This window comes from Accipiter gentilis, chromosome 3 (assembly GCF_929443795.1).
Source record: "Accipiter gentilis chromosome 3, bAccGen1.1, whole genome shotgun sequence".
NCBI classification, from domain to species: domain Eukaryota; kingdom Metazoa; phylum Chordata; class Aves; order Accipitriformes; family Accipitridae; genus Astur; species Astur gentilis.
In genome coordinates, this window is record NC_064882.1 from 29,873,262 (window position 1) to 29,891,343 (window position 18,082).

General features: G+C 40.2%; 1 protein-coding gene across 6 annotated transcripts in view; it reads left to right on the forward strand.

The window, feature by feature from the left end:
* Nucleotides 1–18,082, forward strand: part of KCNIP4 (potassium voltage-gated channel interacting protein 4) — a 460,551-nt gene that overhangs the window by 173,591 nt on the left and 268,878 nt on the right. The window contains exon 1 of one of the 6 annotated variants that reach the window (XM_049795605.1): nucleotides 748–834. The exons of the other annotated variants lie outside the window; for them this stretch is intronic. The gene's annotated coding sequence lies outside the window, so the exon portion shown is untranslated. Of the gene's footprint in view, nucleotides 1–747; nucleotides 835–18,082 lie in introns of those variants that run through there. 6 annotated transcript variants of the gene reach the window in all.

Sequence of the window (18,082 nt, forward strand, 5' to 3'; positions counted from 1 at the left end):
CAGGTGCTTTAGGATCAGGGATTGCATCCTTTCACTGAAAAGAACACCAAGAGATTGTGTAGAAACACCTCCTCTTGCTGTCCTTTAAACACTCCAGTAATCTAATTCACTTTCCACTCTTGTTTTCTATGTTACCTATTTTAAATTTTCAAAAATACATGTCCAACATGTGTGTTTTTTCCTGGTTTAACTTTTGATAATTTTCAGTTTCAGATGACAGTACATAATAAAAAAAAAACGTCCTCCTAAGTTGCAGGTGTCTTGTCTGAGCATTCTTTTGTTATTTGGAAGTGCACTGTGTATATGTATAATATACATGTATTGTCTATGCTAGCATCCAGAGTCAGCTATTTAAATGTTTGTCCAATTGTGGAAGAAGTGGAGAGAAGATCGCTTAGCCTCTTAGCAGGAATCCCACTGAAAGGCCCCATTAGCAGTTTGTGCAATATGCAGTTACAGAGTCTCCCTGAGACCCTTTAATTAATGTTGGACAAATAAGAAACAAAAGAAGCAGAGCAGAAGCTTTGTCCTTCAGTCCAAACACATTGGTCTGAAAACAATTTCGAGAACAGGATTAGTTTTCATTTCCTAAAGCTCTTAGTACTTAGAGCAGCCTATGTAATCCTAGTAATCAATGCAGGTTATCTAGGAGTGTTTGTATGGTTGCATATTTTAGCTGTATATTTTGCTTAGTTCAGCTTTTTTTTTAAAATTCCTTGATTGATTCCCACCCCACCAAATAAAATGCCGAAGTTGTCAATTGTGTGGAAGAGCCTGACTGAGAATATTTGCATCTGAAGTACATCTGGACTGACCTTCAGAGTGGCAAAAAAGGTATTAATCACCAGCTCTATTAATCAACATGATCAATACAGTGCTCAATTTCTCATTCCACTTTCTTGAAAGTAATCTGTGCGGAGTATATTAAACAAATTGCCATTAAAGAACTGATTAAACCAAATCATATTTAACACAAATGATTAAATGCATACAATACCAAAAATGCCATGTACACTTTAATTCTCTGTTCAAAAACTTAATGTTGGTGCAGTTTCTGGACAGTAGTAAGGGGCTGTGAAAAGGATGGGAGAGTGGATGAAAATTCAACAGTGGATAAAAAATGTTCCAAGGAAATTGAAATAAACAGAACTTCATCCTAAAATTTTATTGGAAAAAAAATCCACATTAGTTCGTTTATTAGAATTTAACTTTCCCACTCATGCAAATTTGTGACAAATTTCTTAACACATATTTGCATGTTTTATAAAATATATGCATTCCCTCCTGCTGCTTTCCCCATCAGTATTGCAGCTTTGTCTTTCCTTGAGCTTGTACGCATTTGTATGAGGTAGTGCGATAAGAAAATTTGTGGGTCATGAGGTGAAGATCAGCATGATCACCTGTGTTAGCACTCATGTAATCCTGGAGCATGTTGCTGAGTTGTTACAGCTTAAAAAAAGTGAGCTGATGTTTGCAAGAGTGATAACCATGCTTTTTACAGCAGTGCCTAGGAAGTAAGATCAGGATTCCATTTTTGCAGATACTCTCTAAGTATAGAGAAACCAGTAGAAGAGCTACCAATATAAACATGCAAAGCAGACAAGAAAAACAATCAGTTGGCTGGCAGAAAATGTCACGGTTTTTCCTTTGTTTTCAGGGCTCTGGAGGTGATATCTTTGTCCCATCTCTGGCTCATGGAAATTAAAATTCCAAACTGACAGTGTTGTCTGTGTAGAAGAGGTGCAAATAATCTTAAACATGTAAGATTCTAAGGGCAGCCTAAAATGAAAATTATGCATAATATTTGTCTCAAGGAAGGAAAATGCCCCCTGATTAAAACAAAAAGCATTTATCATAGAAGTATAGAATTGTTTGGGTTGGAAGGGACCTTAAAGTTCATCTAGTTCCACCCCCCCTGCTATGGGCAGGGACACCTTCCACTAGAGCAGGTTGCTCAAAGCCCCATCCATCCCGGCCTTCAACACTGCCAGGGATGGGGCATCCACGGCCTCTCCGGGCGACCTGTTCAAGTACCTCACCACCCTCCCAGCAAAGAACTTCTTCCTTACATCTAATCTAAATCTACTCTCCTTCACTTTAAAGCCATTACCCCTTGTCCTATCGCTACATGCCCTTGGAAGAATTCCCTCTCTGGCTTTCCCGCAGGCTCCCTTTTAGGTGTACTGGAAGGCTGCTCTAAGGTCTTCCTGGAGCCTTCTCTTTCCAGGCTGAACAACCCCAACTCCCTCAGCCTGTCTTCATAGGATGGGTGCCCCAGCCCTCTGATCATCTTTGTGGCCCTCCTCTGGACTTGCTCCAACAGGTCCATGTCCTTCTTATGTTGGGGGCTCCAGAGCTGAACACGGTACTGCAGGTGGGGTCTCACCAGAGTGGAGTAGAGGGGAACAATCACCTCCCTCGACCTGCTGGTCACGCTTCTTTTGATGGAGCCCAGGATACAGTTGGCTTTCTGGGCTGCAAACGCACATTGCCATGTCATGTTGAGATTCTCATCAACCAAGTCCCCCAAGTCCTTCCCCTCAGGGCTGCTCTCAATCCATTCTCAGCCCAGCCTGTATTTGTGCTTGGGATTGCCCAGACTCATGTGCAGGACCTTGCACTTGGACTTGTTGAACTTTTTGAGGTTTGCACAGGCCCACCTCTCAAGCCTGTCAGCATGCTGCTGGATGGCATCCCTTCCCTCCAGCATGTTGACTGCACCACACAGCCTGGTGTTCTTGGTAAACTTGCTGAAGGTGCACTTAATCCCACTGTCCATGTCACCAACAAAGATTTTAAACAGGACCAGTCCCAATACCAACACCTGAGGAACACCACTTGTCACTGCTCTCTGGACATAGAGCCTTTGACCGCAACTCTTTGAGTATGACCACACAGCCAATTCCTTATCTACCGAGTGGTCCATCTGTCAAATCTATGTCTGTCCAATTTAGAGACGAGGACATTGTGTGGGACAGTGTCAAATGCTTTGCACGAGTCCAGGTAGATAATGCCCGTTGCTCTTCCTTCATCCACCAACACTGTAACCCTGTTGTTAGAAGGCCACCAGATTTGTCAGGCATAATTTTCCCTTATTGAAGCCATGTTGGCTGTCACCATTCACCTCCTTATTTTCCATGTGCCTTAGCATAGTTTCCAGGAGCATCTGCTCCATGAGCTTGCCAGGCACAGAGGTGAGACTGACTGGCTTGTAGTTTAAAGGGGTTATATTTCCCCTTTCCCAGTCAGTGGGAACTTTCCCAGACTGCTACGACTTCTCAGATATGATGGACAGTGGCTTAGCTACTTCTTCTGCCAGTTCCCTCAGGACCCACGGATGCATCTCTTCGAGCCCCATGGACTTGTGCACCTTCAGGTGCCTTAGATGGTCTCGAACCTGATCTTCTACCATGGGCAGTTCTTCATTCTCCCAGTCCCAGCCTTTGCCTTCTGCAACTGGGGTGGTGTCCTCGTTTCAGCTGGGATAGAGTTAATTTTCTTTCTAGTACCTGGTATAATATTATGTTTTGGATTCAGTATGAGAAGAATGTTGATAACACACTGATGTTTTCAGTTGTTGCTAAGTAATGTTTATACCAAGTCAAGGATTATTCAGCTTCTCATGCTCAGCCAGCAAGAAGGCTGGAGGGGCACAAGAATTTGGGAGAGGACACGGCCAGGACAGCTGACCCAAACTGGCTGAAAGAATATTCTATAACTTATGATGTCATGTCTAGTATATAAACTGGGGGGGAGTTGGCCGGGGGGCACAGATCACTGCTCAGGGAGTAACTGGGAATCAGTCGGCGAGGGGTGAGCCACTGCATTGTGCATCACTTGTTTTGTATTCCGATTCCTTTATTATTAGTAGTATTGTCATCATTATTATTATTTTCTTCCTTTCTGTGCTATTAAACTGTTCTCATCTCAACCCACAAGTTTTGCTCTTTATTTTCTTCCCCATCCTACTGGGTGGTGGGGGGGAAGTGTGTGAGTGGCTGTATGGTGCTTAGTTGCTGGCTGGAGTTAAACCATGACAGGCAGTGTAGCTGGAGCACTTGCTGGTGAAGACTGAGGCAAAAATGTCATCAAGTACCTCAGCCTTCTCCATGTCCCGGGTAACCAGGTCTCCTGTTTCTTTCTGGAGAGGGCCCACATCTTCCCTAGTCTTTCTTTTATCACCAATGTACCTATAGAAGCTTTTCTTGTTGCCCTTGATGTCCCTGGCCAGATTTAATTCTATCAAGGCTTTAGCTTTCCTAACCTGATCCCTGACTGCTCAGACAATTTCACTGTATTCCTCCCAGGCTACCTGTCCTTGCTTCCACCCTCTGTAGGCTTCCTTTCTGGTTTTGTGTTTGTCCAGGAGCTCCTTGTTCATCCATGCAGGGCTCCTGGAGTTTTTGCCTGACTTCCTCTTTGTTGGGATGCATTGCTCCTGAGCTTGGAGGAGGTGACCGTTGAATATTAACCAGCTTTCTTGGGCCCCTCTTCCCTCCAGGGCTTTATCCCATGGTACTCTTCCAAGCAGATCCCTGAAGCAGCCAAAGTCTGCTCTCCTGAAGTCGAGCGCAGTGAGCTTGCTGTGTGCGCTCCTCACTGCCCTAAGGATCTTGAACTCCGCCATTTCATGGTCACGGCAGCCAAGGCTGCCCTTGAGCTTCACATTCCCCACAAGCCCCTCCTTGTTGGGGAGAACAAAGTCCAGCATAGCACCTTTCCTCATTGGCTCCTCTATTACGTGGAGAAGGAAGTTGTCATCAGTGCATTCCAGGAACCTCCCGGATTGCTTATGCCCTGCTGTGTTGTCCCTTCAACAGACATCGAGGTGGCTGAAGTTCCCCATGAGGACCAGGCCTTGTGAACGTGAGGCTGCCTCTAGCTGTCTATAGAGGGCCTCATCTGCTCGGTCTTCCTGGTCGAATGGCCTGTGGCAGACCTCCACTATAATGTCACCTGTCCCTGCCCTCCCTTTAATCCTGACCCATAAACTCTGGGTCAGCTCCTGATCCATCCCCAGGTGGAGCTCCATGCACTCCAGCTGGTCTTTGACATAGACGGTGTCATGGTTTAACCCCAGCTGGCAACTAAGACCCACGCAGCCGCTCACTCAGCTTCCTCACGGTGGGATGGGGGAGAGAATCAGAAGGGTAAAAGTGAGAAAACTTATGGGCTGAGATAATGACAGTTTAATAGGTAAAGCAAAAGCTGTGCACACAAGCAAAGCAAAACAAGGAATTAATTCGCCTCTTCCCATGGGTGGGTAGGTGTTCCAGGAAAGCAGGGCTCCATCGTGCATAATGGTGAATTGGGAAGACAAAATGCCATTACTCCAAACATCCCCCTCTTCCTTCTTCTTCCCACAGCTTTATATACTGAGCATGACGTCATATGGTGTGGAATATCCCTTTGGTCAGCTCTCCCAGCTGTGTCCCCTCCCAACTCCTTGTGCCCCCCCCAGCCTGCTCCCTGGTGGGGTGGGGTGAGGAGCAGAACAGGCCTGGACTCTGTGTGAGCACTGCTCAGCAGTAACGAAAACATCCCTGTGTTATCAGCACTGTTTTCAGCACAAATCCAAAACATAGCCTCATACTAGCTACTGTGAAGAAAATTAACTCTATCCTAGCCAAAACCAGCACATAGAGGGTGACACTTCTGAAGTATTAGCATTTAATGCACTGGTAAAATTGGTACTATCATCACCATTTACTCTGAATCAGATTTGCAGAACATGGAATTTATGTTATAGCTATGAACATGATTGGTTTTTTTATTTCTGTTCTTTTTCTCATTGTGTGACTTATTTCTGCACTTCACAAATTAGTAGTAATGGTTAATTTTATCTGGATCATAAACATTAGCTACATCTACTTTCTAAAATATGTCCAGTATAACATTCTGATTTTACAACTGTTTTAAAAGTGGAAAAAAACATATGCAGGGAATGGAATCCTAGAAAGCCCAAAGTGGATAGATGTACGGTGAGTTCAAGGCACAGTCTGATTCTGTAAAGTTCACAGTGACGTAAAATATGAAAAAGTACTGATGATTTTGAACCCTCCTCCAAAAGTACTTAATTCCTCTTTATGGATTTTAAAAAAAATTATATATATATATAGGTTGAAATAGCTTAGAAATACTAAGAATAACTATTCTGTTGTGGGTTGGGTGGCTAACGACAGTTGGATATGATTTAAAAACAGAGAGTTGTCACAACAGAAGCTCACATCCAGAATAATCCGTTTTGTGTCCCTTGGCTCCATTTTCTTTGGGAAAGACAAAACAGAAACATATCAGAGAAGTTAGTTGGACATTTTTTCCCTTAACAAACCTACAACTGGAAAGTTTAATTATTGTTCTGAGAAAAACATTGTATGATTTCCAACCAGCCGGTTTATTCAAACCTTCCAACATGGACTTTGACATACTGCTTTGCCTTCTCCTGTGACCTTTTGCGAAGTTATGCAGGCAGATAATATGACATGGTAGTATATCTTGACTTGCTGTTTCGCATAATATTTTCATGTCCTGTCTTAGGATGAATGTAGAATGCCCATTTGATTTAAATAAAGAGTAAGGTGAATTTGACTTGCTATGGGCTTGCCCAAGAATGGGTGCTGGGTAGTAAATAACTCTACTGCATATCACAGCTGGCTTTCTCAGGTCCTGGATAGTTTTTTTTTAAGGAGTAGGGAAGCTTCTGTTTCTGAATGAAGCACAAATTATTTCAGTCAAAAAAAAGCACAAGCTATCAAGCAACAAAAGTATGTGTCAGAATTATGTTCTTGAGTAATATGCTAGTGATCTCTTCAGGAAAAAGAGGATGTTTTTCTTCTACTCCCCATCATAGAGTTGTTGGTTTTTTTCCTTTCATTTTTCTTTTCATTAGCTGTAGTGTTGGTTTTACTCTTTCTTGCATGCAGATGTTCTTTTGCTTTGCAGTAATTATCAGAGTGTGTCAGTGGTTGCTGATGCATTTATTGCTTCCTTCTGCACAAATTTCCCAAAAGAATTTGCTATATTGGGAAAACAGCTGTTTCTCCATGCCTCTGTTTGCATTTCATATAATTGCAATGCATGGCCCGCCTGACACTGAAGTTTCTTCAGCAGAACAAAGAGTTATACAAAGTCTACTCGTACATCAGCTCTGTGGAGCAAGCATGTTGATCTATTCTGCCTCTAAATCAAGAGTTTTAAAATCATTGGGAGTAAGGTAAAGGTGCAGCTTCAAAGTCATGGAGTGTAATTAATTTTGTTGTAAAAATAGCTGGTTTTCTATGATGCTCTAAGGCAGTTAGAAATCGTCAAGCATTTCTCTCATGTGGTCTATGATTTGAGGGTGAAAATATTTTTCTGTGGAGTAATTGTAACCATTATGTGCATTATGGAGTAATACTATTAAAGATTACAGCCAGAAGTGCTTAGACCTTGCCTTGCACTACTGTGTTTGAAAATAGGGTCCTGATGAGGAAATTTTCTGACTTTTTTTCTTAATTCTTCTGTTGTGATTCTCACACTCACCTGAAAAAACCACACTACATCAGTGATAACTACAGCAAATTTGGCTAGTTGGAGATAAAGTATTTGTTTCTGCAACAGTGATGGGACCTGTGGATTTAACATCTGCTGACTCCTTTTATTAAGTATTTGATCAAGTTTTATTATTTCTAATGGGTTTACTTCTTAGAATTGATGGAGCTCTGTTAGTTTTCCCGGGAGTTATGAGTGCTTAGTCCCACTGAGGTTACAGGCAAAGGAATCTGACAGTTGTCGGATTTTCTTTTTAAGAAGAATCAAAGTACAAGGATTTGATGATCATATCTGGGGGAAATATCAGTCTTTGTGGGCCCATATGACATTCAGAAAAATTTCTGAGTAAAGGTTAGAAAATATTACTTTTTTTTAAACTTTATTTTTTTCCTAGAAACTTTTAACAAGAATAAACTGATTCTACCTTTATCTATCCTGTACTTTAATTTTACCACGTGCTACACTCTATCCAGGCTACTACAATATAAAAAACTTTTTCTATTGATATCTTAGGAGCACTTGAACTTGTATTTGAAGAGGTATGCAACTAAATACTGTAATGGTGCATGAGCAGCAGGAAGGTCAATTAATACAGATACCGAGGATGCTACATTGTGTCATATTCAAGCTCTCGCACTAAAATGTGCCTCTGATTTCTGACTGTGAATATCAAGATAGAAAATCTGGAGAGCCAAGCATATTAATACTTAGATTTTAAAGAGATGTATGCTCATGAGAAGGCAGGTGGTAACAAGTGTTACCTTCTTTGTCTTCTTTTTCTCAATCCTAGCTCATTTTCCATACACTGTGCCTTAGAGGATCCCAAATGTGGCAAATCAGTATCACAAAATAGAGATGTGGGACAGAAGGTGAAGGCGGGTATTACGATGATGACTTTTTCTTGTTTATAAAATAGGGAAGATGTAGTGGTGTTGACCTGTTTCCACTTCGCATATGGAAGCATATAAGCATTGTCTACAAGTCTGCAGATTATTTCAATATATGTACATGAGTGTAAATACGTGATTTCTAAATCAAGTTAGACTTTGAAATGTCTGTGACATAGAATGAGCCGTATTAAGCATTATTTTAAATGAAATTATTGTTTCAGTTTTATTGTGGGTTTTTTTTGAGGATGGGAAAAAAACTAAGTATCTGCGGAGGAAATTGAAATGCCAGCTACTTAGAGTAAAAGACTCCATTATCTTAAGTAAATTATTCACAGTAATTTTCCTCCTATCATTCAAGCTCCAGCATAGTGAAAGTTAACTCCATGATGCTGTTTAGATTTTGCTTGTAGTTTTAGGAAGCTATGATTATGGGTTTAGGGTTTCTAACTGAGTTAAAAGATTTCTTCAGTTTTGACTTCACCATTTATAAAGTCATAACTAATAGGAGATAACAGCAAAACTGACTTCATCAAGGACACTCTAGCAGGGTATTACAGGCACAGTCACGGCTGCCAGGGCTCTGGTTGCAGGCAATCAGATGTCCTTGTCACATCCTGCGCTTGATGACCAGCAGTTTGGTTTGGACTATTCATCATGCCAGCAGCAGTAAATGTTAACTCTAATATCACAGAAAGATGGCAAACCTTGCATTAAAAAAAACACAAGGTAAAGTAAAGAAGAAAGGAAAACTTTAAAATGAAGTCATTCAAGAGAGTTTTCCAGGCCAGACACTGAAATGTTTCCAAGTGTATCTCATAGATATATAGGCAAACGTGGATGTACCTGAATCTCATAGATATATATGCAAATGTGGAGGTACGTGAGCATATATGTATGCAGCTGAGGAGGGGATGATTCAGGAAGAAGAACTTGAGAGAGTGTGAGGAGAGTATGTAGGACATTTGTTATTTTTCTGATTTATAGTAAATAGCAGCTATCACAGTATGAGAAAATAATTACTGTGTGCAAAAGGAAAGATTCCGTTGTGCTTTAGGACTTTTCCCCCAAAAGGCATGCCTTCCCAAAGACATTTGTTTTTTAAAGAATAAATAAAACCTTAGTTTTCAAAAGATGTGCAACAACAACTGCATTAAGGTCACCTTCGATAGCGTCCTGTCTATAGAAGAGGGTGCTCAGATGCCTCTAGTGCCTTCTAGTGATTGCTGAGAGCAGGTGGTGTCTTCCTCTTGCTCTCAGAGTCTTTGTCGAAGTAGAAAGACTTTAAAGATTTCTGTCCTTGTTAGTACTTCTAGCCCAGTATTGTTTCTTCTAACAGTTGTTTTTGCATTTAAAATCTTTGCTACTGTGCAGCTAAGTGGATCAAAAACTACTAAAGCATTTTGGGAATTTCTTACTTAAGAGATGAGAACGTTGTGATGTGATAAATTAGGTATCAGTATCACGCGCTTCTGGAAAATTTAGGTTAAGTGAAAGACAAACTGTCAGAATGTTCTCTTTTCTTGTCTAAGCAACATTGCTGCTGTTTAGAGCTTGGTGTTTCAGAAATGATCACTAATGACTTGTTAGCAGAAAGCTGTCACAGTGACATAAATTCCATTAAAATGAATAGGAATCTAAGTTAGGTTTCTTAATAATAATTAAATACAGGCAGCTTTGGCTCAAATAATTGAAGTACAGGAGAACATGTTCACTGAATAGTGGTATGGGCACTGAAGGAATGAATCCTAAATAGCTGACATTCAATTCTCTGTAAATACCACATCTTGTAAATGCATGGCTAAAAGCAAAAGGGAAGAAAGGGTAAGAAAGGAGCATTTCCTTGCTTTATAATATATAGCAATACAAACTTTGTATTAAAAATTAAACTTTGCCTGTGACTACAACATTAAATATAACTTCCAAAGGATTTTGGATGTTATACTTTTAAGACGTTAATGGCATCTAAGCTCAGCTGCTGACAGGCATGGTTCTGTGACAGCAGTATCAGCCCTCCTGCGTTACTCAGCAGTACCAGGTTGATCTTGATCAAACTTGGGTTCATAATCATATTATGTCAGTTTAGCCAGGGGCACAATCTGGATTTAGGCAGGTACTGTTTTCTTAGTCACCTTTGTGCTACATGGGAGGACGAACAATGTCAGTTGTGATGAAACCCTAGAGTGATGGAGGCATATGATCCAACATTACAGCTGCTACTGTAAAATCAATCCGCCAGCTTTTTGTTGTTGTTGTTGTTTTGTTTCAAAAAGTGGATTATCAGGAGAGACAGTCTTGAGAATTGTCAAGAGATTGTCAACATTATACCATGTTTTGCATCAGTCTTATTGTCTTAAAATATACTCAAGTCAATGAAAACCCATTGAAACATCTATGAAGGAAAGTAGGTCACTGAGAAAAAAGGTAAGTGTAAGGATCTTTTCTCCCTGGAGGGGGGGGGGGGGGGGGGGGGCGGAGATGGTAAAGATTAAAGGATAATGCTGCTTCTGCTCAACACTCATTATCTTTGAAGTAACTCATGATACTTCCGAACTCTTCAAAATTTTTCCCAAACTCCTCCAACTTGAAGTAAGCTCTCATACGATGTTCCCAGCCTTATAATCATAGTTTTCCTCTTTGTTCCAAACAAGCACTTTGTGCCAGGACTTCAGTCTATTTCTTGAGCATGTGTCAATTCTTATTCCTCTCACATGCAATTTAAAACTTTCAATCCTGTGAGGATGTTCCACTCCAAATAAGTGCTTTAGATCTGGCCTTCAGCAGGGACACTGCCACACTGCTCATTTGTCAGTATTATTATTATTTCTGTTAACCAGACAGCCGAGTCAAAATTTATACACCTAAACAGACCTACAGAAATGAATGGGGCTACACGTGTGGGAAGGCAGTATTTTATGAGCTCTGTGGCTACAGAGAAGTTAGCAGAACTTTTGCAGTTTGCTTTAATAAGGCCCTATTATATCCTTTACCAGCCAGAATGTCCTAAACAATCCTTAAGACCTTAGTCCTAAGGACCATTCTTCCCAACCTCTTAAACTCAGTGCGTGATCAAAGAGTGAAAACAACTATTTTCTCATTTTTTTTACTGGAAGCAGTACATTGACCACCAAATCTTGTACTAGGACAGAATCTAAGCCTTACATATTGTTACAGTGATGCCTGATTCACAATAGATTTAAATACACTTCTTAACTACCTTTATTATCAATAATAGGAAGAATAACAAACAGATGTTTAATTTTATTCTGAATTTAAGTATTCATCAAGGACAGTCTCTGAATAAAATTATGACATTTTGAAATGATGACATGGTGACATGACTTTCATCAGAATCTCTGTATCCTGTAAGATTACTGCTGGCATACAATGCACACCCCAAATAGGAATACTGTTATTTTTAATGTCATCATAATCTAAAATCACCCTTCATTTCTTCACAGTTATTAAAAATCTGTGGTGTTGGGTTAGATGAGAACTATCATCTAAGTTTTTAATCTATCAATAGATTAAATAGATTTTTATCTCTGTAACTCTGCCATGCTTTTCAGGTCAGTGAATATCTCAGATTAGTCAAAGTATCCCTGAGCCATTTTAGCTCCCATTTTTCACTCCAATTTTATCCTCATTTAAATTGTTTCCATCACTGTCCACAACTGCTGGATTTTTGCAAAAAATGATAAAGTGGCATCATTAAGCAAAGATGTAGTAAATTGTCCTACATAAGTGTAGAAGTGGAGAAAGGCAAAATGTGACAAATAGCAAGTACCATTAATATCTAAGTCTGAGGTTTTCAAATAAAAAGTAGTGGCTGGGTTTGGACTAATAGAAAGGTAGCCATAACAAAAAAAAAAAAAAAAAAAAAAAATCTCTTTAATTTAGATTTTGGAATCTTGAAACTGTAACCAGTATTAAGTTATTGCACTAATACGACAGATTCACTTAAGTAGGAAAAGGGTTCATAAAACCATTTGGGGCTTCATCAGGATGAAAGGTAACCAAGCTGTCTGTGGAGGACTCTGTGCTCAGTAAAGTTAGGGAGCAGTGACATTTGGTGGTTTAAAATATCTGGTGGGATCAGCTTTGAACTGATGAACTGTGAGGTGCGGTGAGTGAGGGAACACTGGCTAATGGGTACAGTGCCTTTAATGAGAAGAAGCCTCTGCCTTAAATCTGTGAGTGGGTGTCCAGGAGCAAATGAGATATTCCTCATTCCTCAAGTTCAATAAAAAGAAATGAGCCACAGTGGGACAGTGCAGACAGCTGGCCAGGACACCTGACCAACCGCTGCAGTGCCAGCAGAGTCCCTGGGAAAATCCACACAAATGGGCGTCCGAAACACAGGAACTGAAAACTGGAATTTACAGACAGTAGGTGGGAAAAGCAGAAGTTGACCCAAGCATTAAAAGGTTGTATTCCGGAAGTCTTCAAACTGTCACTGAAAATATTTACCTGGTATTGGCAGGCATGCTGAAAAGGGTATGAAGCATTCAGGTCACAGCTTAAACCTTAGGATGAGGTCTAGATGAGTCACGATCTTTGTGTTTTATGTGTAGTAATCCTTGAACCTTTCTGGAGACTGGCAGTGCAGAAATAGGAAAATGGCAGCCTGACGTGAACTGGAGGTAAACATCAAACAGTGGGAAAGAAGGATTCACTTTCTTCTTCATTCATCCAGAACATGATATGCCTAAGGTGAGCTAATGAAAAAGCAAATTCTTAATATAAATGACAAATGAAAAGAACTAGAACCACATTTTGTCTTTTCATAGCTGTTAAAATAGCCTCACACAGACTTTCTGACACCAGCTCAGACATTGTACCGACACCAGTGAGTCAGATGAGATTAAAATTAAATAAGAAATGAGAATGAGAAACAGCATAGCACAGCCATTCAACATGACAGAAGTGCAGCATTTGAAGAAATAACACGCTTGAGTGGTCCAGCGAATAACACTATCTGCTGGCAGTCAGCTGTACCATTCAGTGTAGTTTGTGCTTTTGGTAATGAGTTTCCTTGGTGATTCATTGGCAGGTGATCCATGGAGGGAAATGTGGAAGAATAGCATACAGGATCCTGCAACCAGGTGGTATCCTCCAGTGATAAACACTGCTTCAGGACTATAGTAATGGTATAGAAAACTGGCAGACATAAAAGCTTTTCACAGCTCTAAAAGCATTGAAATATGCCAATTTTAGGAACAAGATTTCTTATGAGCTTTCAAGCCATATGGAGCATCAATATGTTTTCTATCCTCTGCTCGTCAGTTTAAAGAGAAATAGTAAGTTTATAAGGCACAATAATTCAGCAAAGTTCACGGGGTCTGTGCACAAATGAAAAGAAAGATGTCCTGGAATAGTTAGCACACCCACAAAGGGAAATTTTAACAGGCTTCACACTTTAAATTGAAAAAAATAAAATAAGGGGTAGATGATTTTGAAATTTGCAGTTGTCATGTTCTGGTCATACCTTATATGATGGTGCTCACCAGCTCTGGTCGAGCTTTTAAGTGAAATCCAGTTAACTTTGTTTCCTATGGAAATTAAGTATCTAATATTATTACGCTGTGTGTGTTTAATTGGGTGCGTGCATGCATTGTGTGGGGCCTGTCTTTGACTTGATAGCATTTGAAAAAATCAAATTTCCTTCAGATTTGGCACAGGGTGGATTCCTGAAAGGTACTGCATTTCCCCTTGCTTCATGAAAACTCATGACTGGGAGAGGAAAGAAGCTTGTTAATGGCTCTACAGAGGGAAAAGCCATGAGAAAGAGAGGATCAATAAAATATCACCTAGGAGCATCCAGACAGCTGCAAATAGCAACTCAAGCAAGAGTCTCATATTTGTTAATGTTTTGCTGAATATGTAGAGCTGTATTTGTCTTGATGAGTACACATTTATTTACATTCCAGCTGAACACAGTTTAGCATGTTTAACTGGGAATTTTTACATAGCTAAGTCAATAACTGGTATAGAGTCCGTGACTTTACTGCAATATACAATTACCTTACAATAGACATACAAGAATTAACAACGTATAAATCACCCAAGTAGTCAGTAAAATAATTGTCAGTGCTCAGTCACCGTTAGAAAATTCTAAGCATTTCACTAAAGATTTTGGATGAATTAAGGCTTTTAAGATTTTCTTTCCTTTTTTTGTTTAACATTGTTGGTACACAATAACAGGGTAATGTTTTTCAACATCCTTTCTCTTTGTAAGGTAATAATAATAATCCAATCTTATCTGTACAAATAGAAGATAATTACTTGGAAGATAAAGCAGCTATCCTTTTTTTTCCATTGGTAACTGTATTCTTTTATATTCCTTTTATATATTTAACATATCATATTTGGTTCTTCACAGAGACTCTTTTAGAAATTGATAAGCTTATAAGTAGTAGTCTTGTTACCCATGTTTATGGCAGAGAAAATGCTTTCCTACAATTTTAATGTCTTCCCTCCCCCTGCCTCCCCCCCCCTTTGAGTCTTTGTTTTACCTGGCTGTGGTTGGCTTTACTGCATCCATAGAAGACATCAAAGTTTCTTACAGCTCTTCTCCACAGCCATTATTTTTTTGGCTGAATCAGTCCTCTGTTCTGCTTCATCATGCAGCCACGGCAGCCACTGTTGCTGTGCAGCAGATGGGAGGGAATGTGTACCCAGCAGCCCAGGCTGCTTTAGAGCTGAAGGGGTGAAATCCAGACAACCAAAGGAAGTTCAGGCTAGGCTCTTCAATTTCTCCAACAGCAGCAAGCCCCCAGCTTTTCTGCACTCGTACTCTATTGCACTACCACATGCAAAGTGATGATCGTGCAGCACACATGGTGGTCTAGATCAGACAACTAATCCTTCTGAAAAATAAGGAAGGGGGGGGGGGGGGGGGGGAAGTTGTTTTTCATCTGGACACTCCCTGAGCCATCCAGCTGCATGCACTGTTGTGCCAGCAGAGTGGACAGGGAGGAGGAAAGGCTGGGAAGAGATCCAGGACAGGAAGGTAGGGAATCAAAAGGTGCTTACACCAGTAGAGGTTTAGGAGTAAAAAGGCTATGGTCGGTTGCTTTATGGTAGGTCAAATTTGTGTGGGCATGGCAGCTGTGTTTAGATTATAGTGGGGACAACAACCTAGGCTGTTAAGTTAAGGAATTAATTTTACTCTACAATAGATTACAAGCATAAAGTCTCCTTCCATCCAGCTGATGTCAGTAGTGTATCAAATATTTTATTAGACCATTTCATATGACTGAAGAGAACCCTTTGAAATCTTACTGCAGTACGCAGCTAGAATTGTCACAAATGATGCCATGACCTGCCCTTGTCAGCAAAGACAGAGTGGGTCACGAGATCTAGGACCACTCCCTTTAGAGGTATTTTCACCTATCAGTTTTGAGTCTGGAAAAGTGATATAAGGGGATTTGAACTGCAGTTGTATGTATTCGAAGAAAGTGGCTCACATCCTAAGCTGCCATCGGAAATTAAATTCTCAACTTTCTAAATAAGCACTGTGGGGTTAATTGAGATTGGCATGCTCATTCGTGAGAAGAAACCCAGGGGGTCTTGGCATTTACACTTAAATTGCACATCCCATGTGTGGGATGTACCACGTGTCTGTGTTTGCCTACACCAGACCGTGTGTTACGTTGCATGTCTAAGCTCTAAAGGCTGCTGTGAATTACTCAGCACTCAAGAGTTCGATAATAGGAACTAAACGCAGTCAACACTCAGCATGACCCAAACACTAAAAAATCATGCCTGTGCTCGTGGTCACATATTTAGTGAAGTTATTACAGGCTTCGATATTGCATGAATAAGAACTTCCACAGCAGAATGCCTAAGCTTTGCAAATAACCTGGAAAGTCTGGCTACTCTTGTTATTGCAGGGAGCTTCGAAGTCAAAATGAGCAGCAGGGGGTGTTCCGCAGACCGGAGGGGGAGCAGGCCTTGTGCCCCCCCGCCACGGGGAGGACCATTAAGCAGGCTCAGGTGCCTCGGGAATCACACCTTGACTTCCAGCCTGGGCTGTCCCCTCACTTTTCCCAGAAGAGCAGATTGTATTTTAAGCTGGATCAGTCCACAGCTTGGTTAACTGCAGCTCCTAAGCAGCTGTGCTCGCATAAATGAGAGAGATGTCTTGGTGGGCAGATACAGGCGGGTGGGCGAGAGGTCGGAGGTGTTACGTAGATGACATCTGTGGAAGCACAGCCATGTCACCTAGTTACGTGGGCTTCACAAATATGGGGAAAAGCACAGGAATATTCATATCTAACTAACGTTTCAGGTGCCTGTTTAGAGAACAAAACAAAGCAACGTGGCAAAGTGCCCATCGCTGTAAGCATCTCAGCACCTTGTCAGCTACGGGTGCTTCAGCAGCTGCGGGTAGCTATGGATGCTGATCTGTCTGCACGTCTGTACAGAAACAACATGCATGCATTTGGTTTACGGACCTCTTATTCATGGCCACGAACTATTTAGTTAACGAAATCTGTTGAAAGCCAGTGCATCCCTGAGTGCATCACTTTGTCCCCTCGCTGAGCTCTCACATTCCCAGGAAGTAGTTTTACTTTTCTGTCGTTAATTTATTTATATAAGCATACATATATGACACATCAACTGTATTACATTACACGGCTTGCCAGATGACAGCACATGACATAAGAAAGTCTCTTTTGGTGAAAAAAACATACAAAGAGCAGTCAGTGTTTTAAGCTAAGGATTTAATAGTCCTTTGATGATGATTAAAGTTATTATTCAGAGAAGAAAGTGTTTCAGAGTGAAGTCTGCGGAAATTAAAACACTAGGTGGTACAGCTATCTGATTTAATTTATAATCTTTTCATCACAGTGAACATTGTATTTCCAATTCAGTAGCAGCAATCTAATGTGCTATGATGTTGGCTAATGATTTCTCAGATATTCCATATTCACCAAAGCTTTTGTCTTTACATCTGCTCTATAGATGAATTTGCATTTTAATTAAAGTGCTTAAGTGAGGGATATTAAAGCCTGGAAAAGGGAACATAATTTTCACATCCTCTCTAATGTGATTTTAAAACACTGGATTTAATCTATTGTATAGCATTAAAGATATAATCAATTTACATTTATTATTTTCCAGTTTATTTAATAATTGCTCTATTTTAATTAAGAACTTTAAATTTAAATTTATTTACTTTAAATTAATCCAATATATACTACATTGTTATAGCATAACTACTATACTCTCTGAAACATGACTTCCTGAATCTTTATGATTTTGCTCTTACCATGTTCACCAAAAATATATAACTAAAGCTTTGATTAAGTATAAGCATCATAAATTACCCTGAATTTCATAAAAATTAGTAAGTAATTTCATTGCATCTGTGACTTCAGGAGATTTTGTTCCATCTCTTTCTTAAATTTTTGACTGAACAGCAGAAGCATAAAATCATAACAAACATTGATTATATAGTAGAATAGCAGAGAAAGTCAACTACCATTTAGACTTAAGTATATAACTAACATACATTTTCAGGGTTTCCGGATGGCCCTAAAGGAGTGCTCTTAAGACTGCCACTTTCTGTTTCTCTTGTTCAGGAAAGCTCTAACTAGTAACTAGGATCTCCAGAAATTTTGCCAGAGGTCCAGAAAGATGGCCACATCATGCTCACT